This window comes from Siniperca chuatsi, linkage group LG18, assembly GCF_020085105.1.
Source record: "Siniperca chuatsi isolate FFG_IHB_CAS linkage group LG18, ASM2008510v1, whole genome shotgun sequence".
In the NCBI taxonomy this organism is placed as follows: Eukaryota; Metazoa; Chordata; class Actinopteri; order Centrarchiformes; family Sinipercidae; genus Siniperca; species Siniperca chuatsi.
The window spans coordinates 24,225,881-24,241,102 of NC_058059.1; the positions used below are offsets into that span (position 1 = coordinate 24,225,881).

Below are 15,222 nucleotides of genomic sequence, written 5' to 3' on the forward strand. Positions count from 1 at the left end.
TTGTGTCTGTGTTTTTCTTGCGGTTGCTTTGTAAAACAAACTAATACAGCAGATTGTGAGCTGTAGTTTCCCCAGTAAACACACTGACCTCTTCGGCTGTCGCAGTCCCGCCTGGCCTGCTGTTGTTCCTCTTGGGGTCCTCCGGAGCCGTAATGGGAAACGTTCATTCTGTGGGACTATGAGATAATAACTTGAGTCAAGCACAGAGGCTGTATTAGGCTGTCGCTCTGGTTGTGTCTGTGGGATTTTTATTTCGGTTGGTTTGTAAAACAAACAGCCAGCGGTGGTGCTGATACAGCAGATTGTAAGCTGTAGTTTCCCTATTAAACACACCGACCTCTTCGGCTGTCAGAGTCCCTCCTGCCCGGCCTGCTGCTGCTCCTCTCGCGGTCACTTCTCCGCCGGAGCTGCTCTTTGCTGCCGTAGTGTCTCTGGGCTAGGCATAGCGGGCAGGCCGGGTGTCTGCATGGCGGACAACTTGATGGGATCATAAGAGGGAATTTTGGTAAGGCAGATTGGGAAAAATTAACTAATTATTGTGATTCAAGGTTTGGTAGGATAGATATGTCAGGACATATAGATGAAATAAATGAAAACATTGCAGCTATAATAATGGGGGCATCTCAAACGGTTGGGAAAAGCACTAAAAGGAGAGTTAAGATGGTATCGTGGTGGAATGAAGTTCTCTGAAGCGAATAAAAACAGAAACAGAATTTTTAAAGAGTTAAAAAGAAGACAGTCGTTACAGAATTTATTAGATTGTAAAAAGGCATTAGTAAGGAAAATAATCAAAAAATGTTGGAGAGGATTCTGTTCAAGTATCGGGAGAACAACATCATTGGATATAGTATGGGGAATCATTAATGATTAAACCTAACACGGCAGCGGCGGACGGCCGCCCACCATTGAGTCTGGTTCTGGCCAAGGTTTCTGCCTCTTAAAGGAAGTTTTTCCTTGCCACTGTCGCCAAATGCTTGCTCATGGTGGGATTTGTTGGGTCTTGGTAAATAATATTATAAAGAGTACGGTCTAGACCTGCTCTATAGGAAAAGTGCAATGAGATAACTTCTGTTATGAATTGGTGCTATATAAATAAAACTGAATTGAACTGAATTAAAAAGATGAGGGGAATTAGACAGGAAATTATCTTCCAGTGTTACAAAAAGGGGGAGAAATTGCTTTTGAGAATATGGAGAAGGCAGAAATGTTAACCAAGAACTTTGTTGAAGTCCACAGTTCAGATAATTTAACAGAGGAAGGGAAGCTTAGAAGGCACTGCAGCAAATGTTAGACATCCCAATGTATAAGGGAAACAAATGTGACTCAGAGTACAGATGTGCCTTTTACCTTCATGAGTTGAGAAGGGCCCTTAAGTGTAAAAGGAATGTTCTTGGAAAAGATTATGTATGTTATATAATGTTATCCAATTTAAGTAAGTTTTCATTGGCAAGGTTACTGGAGCTGTATAATAAGATCTGGGAGGAAGACAAGTTCCCATTAGTGTGGAAAGAAGCTGTTATTGTTCCTATCAAAAAGCCTGTGAAAGACCTTACCAGTCCAGATAATTATAGGCCTATAGCTTTGACATGACATATAAGACAATGTAAAGGATGGTTACAGAAACATTAGCATACACAGAAAAAAAGTCAAGTCAAAGTCAAGTCAACGCCGCCATCAGCACTTCAGGTGGAAGTTGGGAAATGTGTCTTCATCGTAGAAGGAAACAATTAATGGTCAATTATTGGGCAAATCTGCAGGGCCATAAATATTTACACCCTACAAAAAGGTTCTAAACGTGTGTTGGGAAAGTAACAAAATCAAAAAGGAGAGTTTTTGTGTTGTTATTTCAGATATTACTAAGGAATTAGGAATAAACAATTGGAACATTAGTCAAACTGTAATGCCACCATGGTTACTACCTCAACCAATAATAGATTTTTCCATATTGGATCAAGTACATTTAAGGAGAGATGCATTCAATTTGCAGGCTTATATGAACACTATTCTACATGAGAGCTACAGAAATAATGTGCATATATTTACTGATGGGTCTAAAAACCCTGATAATGGTAAAACAGGTTGTGCATTTTATATTCAGAGTTGAAAGCTAAGCTGACAAAGTGAGCAACTGACCATATAGCAGTATATTCAGTTGAAATGATGGCAATTTAATTTGCTCTACAGTGGATAGAGGAAATCAAACCCCTGTGAATTCCAATATGCTCAGATTCAAGTGCTGCCCTGGTTAGTCTCAAACATACTGTTGTAGGTCATGTAGGTTCAAGGGAATGAAACAGTAGATTAGGATGTCAAAAATGGATTAAAATCAAACCAAATGCAGTTAGCAATACAAGTAAGTAAGGCAGAAACCAACTCTCTCATTTGGAACTAAATTTAGACACAGTGGCACAGGTCATGGGATGGAGATGTTAAAGGAAGGAATTTGTGTCAGATCCAGCAAGAAGTAAGGAGCGGGAAGGTCACTGGGAAAAGTAGGAAAGAAGAGCGTCTGATTGGTAGGATTAGACTGGGACATAAACTAAACTAAATTCATGTCTACACCTCATCAGAATGCATCCAAGTGGAAACTGCGATGAATGCAATCAAATGGAGACTGTGGATCATGTCATCTTTGTTTGTCCTAAATATGCAAATGGCAGACAGTTATTAAAGAATGAACTGGAACGTAAAGGAATCTTTGTAAACAGTTCTGGAAATTCAGTTTTGGAGCATGTCTTCTCCTGTCTACATCACACGGGACTGATAATAAGGATATAAGAATTCTGTAACACTACAGTTGGCGGCGATAATAATTTGCCATCAAAAGAAGAACAACAACAGGGCTGTAAAATGTGAAACCCTGCTTTGTTTTAAGGATTAGGATGATTCTCTGATTTAGACGAAAACAGATAGGCCTATTTCCATCTTCTTCTCAATTATAAACAAAACACTAGGCGATCAGATTTCACTATCACTATAAAATTGCATACAGAAGTTTTATTCATTGACCCATGACCTCAGTTTTCTAAAAATCCGGCGCTGCTCCTGCCTGGTCTGTGATGTTCACTAGTCCAGGCTAATCTTTGCAGTGGGTTTGGGTAGTGACCATGAATAGTACTGTAGGCCTCTAGATTTATAGCCTGCGGACGATGCCCTTTTTTTTTTTGTATAGCCTGAAATATTTTCTACATACAGAAAAAAGCAACAGTATTAATCTTGTTTTGCAAAACCAAATGCAATAACTAATGATATGTATACCAGCGCTCATACGTACCTCATTCAACACAAACATACACATATAAAGTCCCCAAACCTAGCATTATTTTAAGTAGCAACTAAGATGTTATTTTCACCTTTTTCTTCAGGGCCATGTGCACTTTATTTGAATTTAAAGCTTCTATTGCAATCAGTTTTTTGATGCACCCATGGACTTTTGATGTTTACATGTTTTTTATCTGGACATTTTGCTGTTTTTTTTTGTGCCCTTATCCTGAAGAAACAATGTTTCATCTCAGCTGCCATTTATGGTTGAATGGACAGTTAAATTAAACTTGAAACGTGACTATGAAGTGAAAAGGGGGAAAAGTCATTTTATTCCATTTTTTTTTTTCATGTGTACAGTATGTAGGTGTGTTGTTGATGTGATGTGCGGTACTATGTAGGCTATTTGTGCCATCTGGAATGAAGTGAACTGAACAGAAATCAACGACTTCAAAGTGCACAGCGGTTATCTCTGTTTGTTCAAATCAACCGCGTATACAGCAGCACCATCTGCTGGTGATATATGTTTAAGGCACGTAAAACTATTAGGCTGTATTAATTTTAAATCTGATATTTTCTAATAACTTAGATATTTACCAGTTTTGGTCACAGTTAATTTATAATGGATAGATAACCACACAAATATATACAATGATGAAAATGTACAATATGTAGGCATAATTTATATTTGACAACATGGTGATTTGTTTCAGCGAGCATCATTGGCAGGCGAGCTCGTTGTTTATTGTTATGGACCAATAGGAAGCGACCCAGGAATCCAGCAGCTCCGGAACGGAAGCATATATTCTGCATCTATAAACATTTCAAAGCAGCCATGATAGAATCCTACTGCCGAGCCGTGAGAAAATCCTCAGTCTTGTTTACAACACAGAATCAGACTCATCTCGCATAGCCTAAATGAAGTTAAAGTTCTAGGCGACCGTAAATAATAATAACAATGGGGTGACAGAGAGCGACTGCCTGGAAGAAATGGACTGCACTTCCAAGGGTGAGTATATGACTCCAATATCGACTAATTTAACCACAGCATTCTGACAGTTTCATAAGGAGTGCATCCAGATATGATTTATTTAGTAGTAAATAGGAAACAGCAGAGATGGAGGGTGTTAAAGAGAGGAGTTAAGGTAAGCGGTAAGGGTTGATGCCCCAGCAGACAAATTAAACGACGTAGGTAATGCGGAGGAAGTGATGAGACAAACTGGAGATCCGCGTGATCATCATTGGAAGAGAGAGAGATGATCCGCAGAACAAAAATAAGTCATGCACATCCTTCTATCTATATATTTGGGATGATTTAAAGGCGCAATGAATATGAGTTTGAATATGATTCATAATGCAAATTCAAAGATAGAGCAGAAGCCAGGGTCTTATTAACGTGTTAGGGCCCCCAGGAGCAAAAATTAGATGTGGGCTCTTGCATTGTGTATGAACTCTGTTGCCCATAAGTATCAGGCACAGAGCTCTGCTTTGCCTGATTGGTAATTCAACCTTGAACGTTTTTGTTGCACTGGGCCAATACTCAGAACCAAAGTCCATATGTGACTGCTATACTGACCAAAGGCTAATATTAATATAATAAATTATAATGTGTATTCAATTCCCACATCCCTACCAACCTACCCAACCCCTACCGCCCATCCCATCAGCAGTCCTTAAAGGGTCAATTCACCTAAATTACCGAACCCCCCCCAAATATTTTTTCTCTCTTCCCTCCAGTGGTATCTCTTCATGCAGATAGTTTTGATTTTATTATTCCAGGTTTTGAGATATCTGTCTTCTACCTGAGGTGAATGGAATTTAGTTTTTATGTTTTGGATTTTATTTGGTTTATAATGGGGTTTGTTTTTATGTTTTTTTTACTGTAAAGCACTTTGTAACTTTGTTTTGAAAGGTGCTATTTAAATAAAGTTATTATTATTATTATTATTATTATTATTATTGTTTAGGCTTTCTAGAAAAGTCAAGAATGTATTTGGTTTAAGAGATGCATTTCTGGCAATAATATTAGTGGAGATCACTGAGTATTATTGTTAAAAAAGTAACAGAGAACAAAAAATGTTTTGGACAAGCATATATACAGTCAGTATAATCAGTTATACAGTACTGACAGCAATGGAACTGTCAATGTCACTGTGCAGTATGCCACATACTGAACAAGCTCCTGTTTTATATTATTGTTGATTAAAGATGAAAACTGTACAAAACTGGCTTATCTCAAGCAAACTATATTTGACATCTTTACTTTTGTGTGTGTACACTCACATGTGCATGTGTCATTTTTTTTGTTTTACCGCTTAACACTGGAAACACCTACAATTTAATTTACTGATTAATTTGATTTTACCATTTTACACTTTTATTTCTTATACTCACTTGTATTTTTTCTCTTTTTTGCCATTTTGCTTTTCCACATAATTCACACAGAATATGAATTGACCTCGTTGTTTCAACATTTAAGAGGTAGAAACCGACTACAAGAAGTGGGAACATTAATGGTGCCTTTAATCATAAAAACATATTTAGCAGTTTTTGTTTTACCATTCAGTGCAATATATGGTAATAAATTAGCATATCAGCAATGCTGTTAACATTTACTGTATATATTGATCCTTTTGCACATGCCTGATGAGATATATCAGTGTAGTAATTATCTAGAACTGTCTGTAAAGTGGAAGTTTGAGTGCAATAAAATATGAACAGTGAAACTGATCTTGTCATTTGTCATTTTTGATTTTGTCATACTGATAGCCTCTTTGTTTTTGTCTTTTTTCATGATATGTTTTATAAGCTCTTACAGGCTTATGGAATTTAGTGTCTTTTTGTCACTTTTACCACTTGTATGTTCTGTGTTTTGATATTTCTTATGTTTACAAAGAAATTAATTTTGTTTGAGAGTTAAAGTGTTAAAATGGGTTAAGAATAAAATTCTTCCCACTGTTATTTAGACACAGCATTGGTTTCTGCTCTTCAAAGTAAAAGGACTATGAGAAACAAAATTAAACGCTGCATAACAACAACGTAAGTATGCAGCATACAAATCTATCCAGAAAAGGCAAGGAAATGTCTTGGCGTGTATCAACACATTTTGATGACAAGTTTTAAAAATAGAAAACAAACTTCACAGAAGCAAAAGAGAACACTTCTGCAACTCACAAAGACAGATATACTGTTTGAACATACACATAATCTGAAAAACTCAACACACATTTATTCCCTGTGCAGAGCTACAGTAGTGTACAAAAGTGTTTGCCCCCTTCCCGATTTCTTATTGCGAATGTTTATTCAACATCTGTTGCATAATAGCCGAACCTTAAATGGATTCAGATGTGAATTTGATACAGCATTCTAGTGAGGCTGACAGATGAAGAAGAACAAAATGAAGACTTTGGAGTGGCCTAGTCAAAGTCCTGACCTGAATCCTATTGAGATGCTGTGGCATGACCTTAAAAAGACAGTTCATGCTCGAAAACCCTCCATTGTGGCTGAATTACAACAATTCTGTAAAGATGAGTGGGCCAAGATTCCTCCACAGCGCTGTAAAAAAACTCATTGCAAGTTATTGCAAACGCTTGATTGCAGTTGTTGCTGCTAAGGGTGCCCCAACCAGTTATTAGGTTTAGGGGGTAATCACTTTTTCACACAGGGCCATGTAGGTTTGGATTTTGTTTTCCCTTAATAATAACAACCTTCATTTCAAAACTGCATTTTGTGTTTACTCGTTATCTTTGACTAATATTTAAATTTGTTTGATGATCTGAAACATTTAAGTCTGACAAACATGCAAAAAAATAAGAAATGAGGAAGGGGGCAAACACTTTTGCACACCACTGGATTCTGCTCTAAACAAGCTCTGTCAAGCATGCTTACAGTTGCTGGTTAGGGGTAGATCCATTTATATTTTCCACAGCAGACATTTTGACTCGCCATAGCAGAAAGAAAAGAGGTGGAACTAATAACATTAATGATGGCTGTGGATCATTTAGGTGTGTCAGTAAAGGTAGAAACACTCAGAATGCAGAGAGGCCACCAGGGGCTGCAGAGATGTCAGTGGGAACTGTGCTGTTGGTTGGAAACTGCACTTGAACTTAAGCATTTTGTTCTCAGTAGAGATGAAGAGGGGATGTCTAAATTCTCTCTAAAGCTTCCTGCCACAGCAGATCCACTGTGACACTCCTTTCTACAAATATTATTCAAAATAATATACAGTATGTGGGACACTATACAAGATTTTCTTAAAACAAAGCTATTCTCCTGTCAGATATATTTAAAATTGCTTTGATTTTAATGTAGGCCTAGTTCAGTCTACAGTATGTATGTACTGTGCAGTTGTATTTTTTGGTCTTCTAGAAGACAGAAACATGATACTGAGCTTCTCTGCTAACTTTGTGTCTATATGATACTACTGTTTGTGCCGTTAAACTGGAAAACTTCCCAGGGGTAGTGGTGTTTGCCATATAGAGTAAAGTTATGGGTAAATGTAATCTTCCAGCAGTGTAGTATTTGTTAATGAAATTCTGAAAACTTACTGGGAAGTTTTGGAATATCAAAACAATTGCTTAAATTTTTGCTAAAAGTAAAACTAGTCAAGATGAATTTAGTAAGAGCTCTACATGTGGTGGGACTCCAGGGGTCACCAAAGTCATCAAATTTCACATACAGGTATTAGCTGTAGTTGATAAATACATCTTCCAAATAAGTAAATATGTAATATGATTTTTTTGAATTGAGAACTACATAGCCCTTTAAGGCAACATTTCAAATGAGGAAAGAAAAGCTGAGGAAGTGAAGACAGTTCACTTCCTTCAGTGGGAAGAGACGTGAGCATTTTGACATAGTTACAATAAGGTGACAATACAAAGACCACAAAGTGAAAGTAGACATCATATGGTGAGGTTTTCCATCCCTCAGTGCATCAACTCCAAACAAACCTGACCCATCTCACCTTGAAGATGAACTAAATTCTGCGTGTAGCCTATTTAGCTTGAAATGTCACAGTGTTGCACAATCTCTTTCATAGTGTGCTGTAGATAGCTTTTCTGTTCTCTTTTTCACTTTTACTCTGACACTGTGATGCACATCGTTGCAGCAGGGTCAAGAAAATGATATTTGACTCAATTCTTTTTTAACACGATTGTCTTGTTTTTTTTTATTTGCTCGTTTAAAGAAAATATAATTTTAGAGATTAATAAGAGACTAGAAGATGGAGGTTTTTCACACGCTCATAATGTGTTTTGCTGTCAGAAAAAGAATTTGAAAACAAGAGAAGCATTTGCAAAAAATGTGTGTGATTGCTGTGCACATTGATGCAGATTAGTGTCAATTTTCAAGACTTTATAATCATCAGAAAACTCCTTAATGTATTGGCTTAGTTATAGATGCAATGGGAGTGTGTGATATAGGAGATTTTGCATTGGGAATGGAGTTTGTACTGTATACAATAGATGAGATATAAATACAATATCTCAGCCATTATATGTGGGATTTTTTTTAACTTTACTAAATAAAAGCATAACAGTTATCAAAAAGAAAAGTCATAGCAGACATCTACAAAGAATTGACAACTGGCATAATCTGACATATCAATTGTCTTGGTAGCATTTAAACTACGAGGTGTGTGGCCTTAAAAACTTTTTTCGGGAATAGCTCATTAACTGTGCAAATATATGCATATAAAAAATTAAATTGCAGGAGACTGCACAAAGTTACGCATACATTTATATATGAAAGGTAAATGTAGCATAAATGCACACTAGAATAAGAAGCAAGACAAGATGAGTGTGATCGCACTGTGTCCAGTACGAGCAGGTTTAAATGAAAGTGGAGGCCACACAAACACTTAAACACTGGTAGAGCGTGGACACTCACATTTTTATTTCTGTATTTGTGAGGACGCCCTAACTTTATCCATTAAAACTACATGCCTAACCCCAAGCCTTAACACAAGTCATCTCTCCTGTTGTAGTTGTAGGGAATACATTTTACATTTACATGAAAAAAACCTTTTGAAATTTCTCAATTTAATTGAATGAAAACTTATTACCATTACTACCAATCAGCAAAAGGCTGCAGCATCTAGGCCGGTCTGTGCATTTCACTGACAGTATATTGTTAGTGTGAAACACACCAAAGCCAACTGGCACTTCCTGAGTGGTAAACTCAATGTTCTGCTTATGACACATGACTGACTAACTGTCCCTGCTTATGCTGCTCAGTGCTAACACTCCAACACATACAGACACACACACACACACACACACCTACGTGTCCTAAGTAGAGCTGTCTTTAGGTTATAGTGTGGATACACAGAACCTGTAATTGCTTAAGCAGAAGACAAATGAATTGTGAGACACATTATTAAAAACAAAATGCAACAATATGTTAGAAATGAATTGAATTAATTACTATATCCATCATTTAAAGACAAAATAAGACAAAGTCAAAACAAGTCACGATTTTTTGTTTTTTTATAGCCTGGTTGAGGAAAAAAAAACTTGATCACATGAGGAAAAAAAAATAAAGAAAACTGCAGCAGCCAAAAACACACAATTTCATCATTTCATTATTCATTGCATCATTTCACTGTCTCTGCTCAAGCAGTCGAATCTGTGTCTCTGTCAGGAAACTAGTGGTGGAAATACGAACTCAGGTACTGCATTCAAGTACAAATTTGAGGTTACTTGAATTTACCTTACAGTATTTCCATTCTTATGTTACTTAATACTTCTACTCCACTTCATTTCAGAGGTAAATATTGTATTTTTCACTCTGCTACATTTATCTGACAGCTACTGTATAGTTGCTAGTTGCTTTTCAGATGCACATTTTTATTCAAAATGTATGAAAAGCTCATATGATGCATTGCAAATGATGTGTGCAGATTAAACTACCCAACAGTATATAAAGTAGCTGACACCTTGTCCAGCTGCAACATATAAATGCTGCTTATTTATGCATCAGTAATAATAATAATCAGTAATATAATTTAAACAATGTATATAATATAATATTCTGAACAGGGCCACTCTGCAGTAATTAGCGATATCACTTGTGTCATTGTCATCATTTCCTGCGTGTAGCAGACGTGTTGGTCAGTGTTCAGATAAAAAAAAGGAAGTAAAAGAATTAAATTGTTAAGGAAGTCATTCAAATGAGGAAGTTTCAGTGCTCCACCATCTCACTGTGTGTGTCAGTACATAGACCGACTATTAATTTGCTCCAGCTGGAAAACACACTGGATCAACTGTGAGTGATTAGCTGTTTTCATGTGGTTTTGACAGCAAATTTTTTGTTTGTCAGGAACTGGCTGAATTTAAGATGACCTGTTAACATGTCGTTCAGACTGCTGGCAGATGAAGGACTGAAGGAACCAAACTAGAGGAGGATTAACTCTCAGGAACTACTTCATCACACTGTATACAGTAAGTGCAGTATTAGTGTTTTCTTTTTTGCCTGGTTAAGATAGACTTTTTGGACTTCACTACCACAACTCCTTTTTCCAAACTTTTTTGTGCAATCCAAGAAATACAGTTCCTTTTCTTACTGGGTTTTATATTATTTCATCCCTCACTTTGCTAACTTATTTTTGATAAAACAAGAAACAAATCCGCCAAAGTGGGTGAGATCAGTGCAGTTGCCCTTGTTTCAGGAAATGAATTATTATCTTCAAATGAATAAAACAGAAAACAACATAAAATCATTCCATGTGTTATTAACCCACTGATAGAGTTTTCTTAGAAATGTATATTTTAGGACTCAGGAAAGGACTTGTTACATGTTGGGCGCAGGCTCAGATGACCAGGAGGCACTTTTATTTTCATGAGTACAAATAGAGTTTGTCCAGGTCTTTATTACTGGTGGAAAGTAATGGAGTACATTTATCAAAGAACTGTACTTAAGTCCAATTTTAGGAACTTTATTTTAGTATTTCCATTTTCTGCTACTTAATACGTCTACTTCATTGCATTGCAAAGGGAAATATTGTACATTTTACTCCACTACATTTTTTGAGAGCTGTAGTTACTTTGCACATTCAAATTTAACATTAAAAAATACATAAAGCTTATAAAATACAATGCATTGTTAAAGATTGAACCAGGGTTGTAACCCCTTACAAAAAAGCAGTGTCTGCTCTACCCTTGTCAAATTTGAGATGTCTGTGAGTTGTAAGCAGTTCCACCAAAGAGACATTTCCCCTCTAAACTTATCAGATGGTTTCATTTCAATGACAGTTTGAGATGGAAAGGGATAAAAGTATGCATTATTTCACAAAAAAGAAATATTGCATATTGATGTTTGTGTGTGTGTGTGTGTGTGTGTGTGTGTGTGTGTGTGTGTGTGTGTGTGTGTGTGTGTGTCCTATTTTCTTAAAGAAAGCACAAAACCTGGATTCAGATATGTTGATATAACAATCTCATCACAAGGTCAATTTAGCAGCTGAACTAAAGTTTTCGATCATGTCATATAGTCTTCCTCTGCAGCTCTCAAGTTGTCATTAAATTATGGATGTTCAAATTAGAATTCTTCTACGCTTTGCACTTTATTGGTAGAAACATCAAAGTGTTCTAGCCTATGAATGTCATTGTGTTTTTATTTATGGCAAAAGAGATATTATTGTTTAACAATAATATTAGTGGTCTGTATGCTCTGCATTGCTGCTCAGAAAAATGAACTTTTACCATCATTGCTGCCTAGATTTTAAAGAACATAAATTTAAGTTTATTTGTTATTTCAACCATGAAAAATACAGCTGAAAGATATTTTGTTTCTATCAGGACCAGGGTAGAAAAACCTTCAGAATATCAAATAAAACATTAAAAATCTGAGTACGGGTGTATCAAAACTCTGAGTGTAATGTTAAATTAGGTGGCAGAGTGTAAAGATAAAACATATTGTGTTGCTCATGACATTTAAGATATCTGAGTTGAATCTGTGATTGCTTTACTTTAAAATAAAATGAACAAAAATGTATTAAAATTTTAGCAAAACTGACACCAATTCAGAAATCTTTATGTTCAATACTGACAATGCTAAACAATACTGAAATACAGTTTATCTCTGGAAGCAGGTCATCTCTCTGCAGCTGTAATCCTGTTCTCGTGACGTACATAGAGACGTACCGTACAATATATGGTCTTTCTAGTGTTCCGACCACTCAAAGCACTTTACACTACACATTTACACCATTCATACACATTTATACGCTGATGGTAGAGGCTACCATGCAGTTTCGGGTTCAGTATCTTGCCCAAAGACATTTCAACATGTGGGCCGGGGATTTAACCAGCGGATGGCCGCCCACCATTGAGTCTGGTTCTGCCCAAGGTTTCTGCCTCTTAAAGGAAGTTTTTCCTTGCCATTGTCGCCAAATGCTTGCTCATGGCGGGATTTGTTGGGTCTCTGTAAATAATATTATAAAGAGTACGGTCTAGACCTGTTCAATAAGAAAAGTGCAATGAGATAACTTCTGTTGTGAATTGGCGCTATATAAATAAAATTGAATTGAATTGAATTAACCGCCGATCATCCAATTAGTGGGCGACCCTCTAAGCCACAGCTGCCCCTAAGTGCTGTTGAGTATGGTGATGGGGGGCAGTGTTGAGGGGCTCCTCCTGAAGTCCACTATCATCTCCACAGTTTTGAACGTGTTCAGCTCCAGGTTTCGGTTTTGTTGCGTTTCGGACAATACTGCAACAGATAGCGCGTTGAGCATAACTATGCACTGCAACTCTGTGCGTGCTCGTGGCTCACGTGCCATGTGCGGAGGCATAAACAAAGCTTAAAAGCCTTCTGAGGACATAATTGAATACTGTTCGGGCCTATTCATTTTGAAAGAGTTACAGCCAATGGGGAAACTCCAACACTCGACCGACCAATGGTGTAACTTCATCACTCACTCTGCAAGTTAGGGAAAGACTTAAGTTTATAGGGCTGGCCCCGCTTTGCTGCGGTCCAGCCAAAAGAGAGAAGGTCTCAGGGGAGGGAAGAGATGAGAGATCAGAGGAGAGGTCAGTAGGGAGAAGAGAGCGTAGGTTGTGGCAAGTAGAGATAGTGTGAGTGGGTTGTGAGTGGACACCCACATATGTGTAAAATATAATAATACTAATAATAGTAATGGCAACCTGGGCTTTGCAAGAGTTCAGTGCAGCCAGAGAGGAGGCGGCCGGGGAGGGCTAAAAAGGTCCACCCAGAAATCAGCAAGACAAAGGCTTAGCACTGACAGAAATTGACACTACTACCAGTTGTGCTGTGGCCCAAACCAAATAGAGGCCTCAGTTTCAAGGGTTGTCAGGTCAACAGTATTAGTAAGTAAGTAAGTAAGGTAAGATTTTATTTATATTGCACTTTTTGAAACAAAGTTACAAAGTGCTGCACAGGATATAGATACAGAAAAATAACATACATACAGTATATAGCAATAAACAGAAAATGTATCATATTACAGCCCTGTTGCAGGGAAGGCAAGTTGGTAAAAATGGGTTTTTAAAGCAGTTGGGAGATGGGGCCCTATCGGCAAAAGCACAATCACCCATGGATGATGATGTGGGTATGGATTAGTAATTCTAGATCTCTGGTTGATAGTATTGATTTGATTTTTGCAATGTTCCGGAGTTGAAAGAAACGGGTTTGCACAAGCTTGTTTATGTGAGAGTCGAAGTTCAGGTTTTGGTCAAAGATTACACCCAGGCTTCTTGAGGATGGTTTGACATTGATGGCCAGAGGGACAATACAGGGTTTCATATCAGAGACAAACTTGTAAGGAGAACTTCGGTTTTGTATAGATTTGGCTGAAGTCAGTTGATTGACATCAGTTCCTTGATAGCAGCCAGGCATTCATAGAGGGGATCATGTTATCTAGATCGTGTGGCTTAACTGAAAAATACAGCTGCATGTTGTCAGCATAGCAGTAGTGGGAGATGAGCATCTAAAGGTAGCATGTAGAGTGAGAAAAGGATGGCACCAAGGATTGAACCCTGTGGGACTCCACAGAGTATAGGAGCAGTTGAGGACACAAAGTTGTCTTTGACGACCTGAAACTTCCTGTTTATCAAATAGGATGAGAGCCAGTTTAAAGCAGAGCCTGAGATACCAACCCACTTATTTAGACATTCAACCAGGATGGAGTGATCAGTAGTATCGAAAGCTGTTACTCTTAGAAGTGCTGTTTCTGTACTATGTTGGTGGTGATTGGAATTTAATTGAAAATATTGTGTTCTTCAATGACCTCAAGGAGCTGCTGTGCAATGATTTTTTCAAGAATTTTAGAAATGAATGGTGGTTTTGAAATAGGTCTGTAGTTATTTGGTTGGGTTGGATCAAGGGCAGGTTTTTTTTAAAATAGGATGGACGTTCGCCATCTTAAAGCCATCAGGGACACAACCAGAGGTGAGAGAGAGTAGAGTAGGAGAGTAGTATGGAGAGTAGGCCCAGGGTAGGCAGGACATCTTTAAGGAATTTGGGGAGGGTTACATCTAAAGGGCGAAAGGACAGGCGCATATGGGATACTGTGTCAAAAAGATTATGTAGAGAGATAGGGGAGAACTCAGACAAGAGCGTAGGACAGTAGACAGTGGACAAAATTGGATTGGATGTTATTTATTTTGTCAACAAAGGAAGACAAAAACTGTTCATAGTCTAATTGGGGGGAGGCAGATACAGCAGAATGAGCAGGGTTTACAAGCTGGTCAATATATTAAATAGAAACTATAGTTGCAGTGACAGATCAGTCCACTAGTATCAGACAAATGACTCTTGAACAAGCTTTTTCCATCTATACAAATGCAGGCCATCTGTGTTGCAAGAGGCAGATTTCTCTATGTGTTTGAGGGCTATCCATGCTCGGTACATGATGCCAATGTTCTGCGCAACAGTCCCATCTTCTACCAGGCCTGTTGAACAAGCTTTTGGAATGATGGAAACACACTGGCGAGCCACACTATCAAA

General features: G+C 37.6%; 1 protein-coding gene across 4 annotated transcripts in view; it reads left to right on the plus strand.

Moving 5' to 3' along the window:
* Positions 1–1,099: 1,099 nt before the first annotated feature.
* syk (spleen tyrosine kinase) overlaps positions 1,100–15,222 on the plus strand; it is a 44,173-nt gene continuing 30,050 nt past the window's right edge. Inside the window, exons 1-2 of one of the 4 annotated variants that reach the window (XM_044173358.1) lie at positions 1,100–4,270; positions 10,579–10,700. The gene's annotated coding sequence lies outside the window, so the exon portion shown is untranslated. Of the gene's footprint in view, positions 4,271–9,917; positions 10,027–10,373; positions 10,701–15,222 lie in introns of those variants that run through there. The other 3 variants (XM_044173355.1, XM_044173357.1, XM_044173359.1) reach the window with 3 other exon arrangements.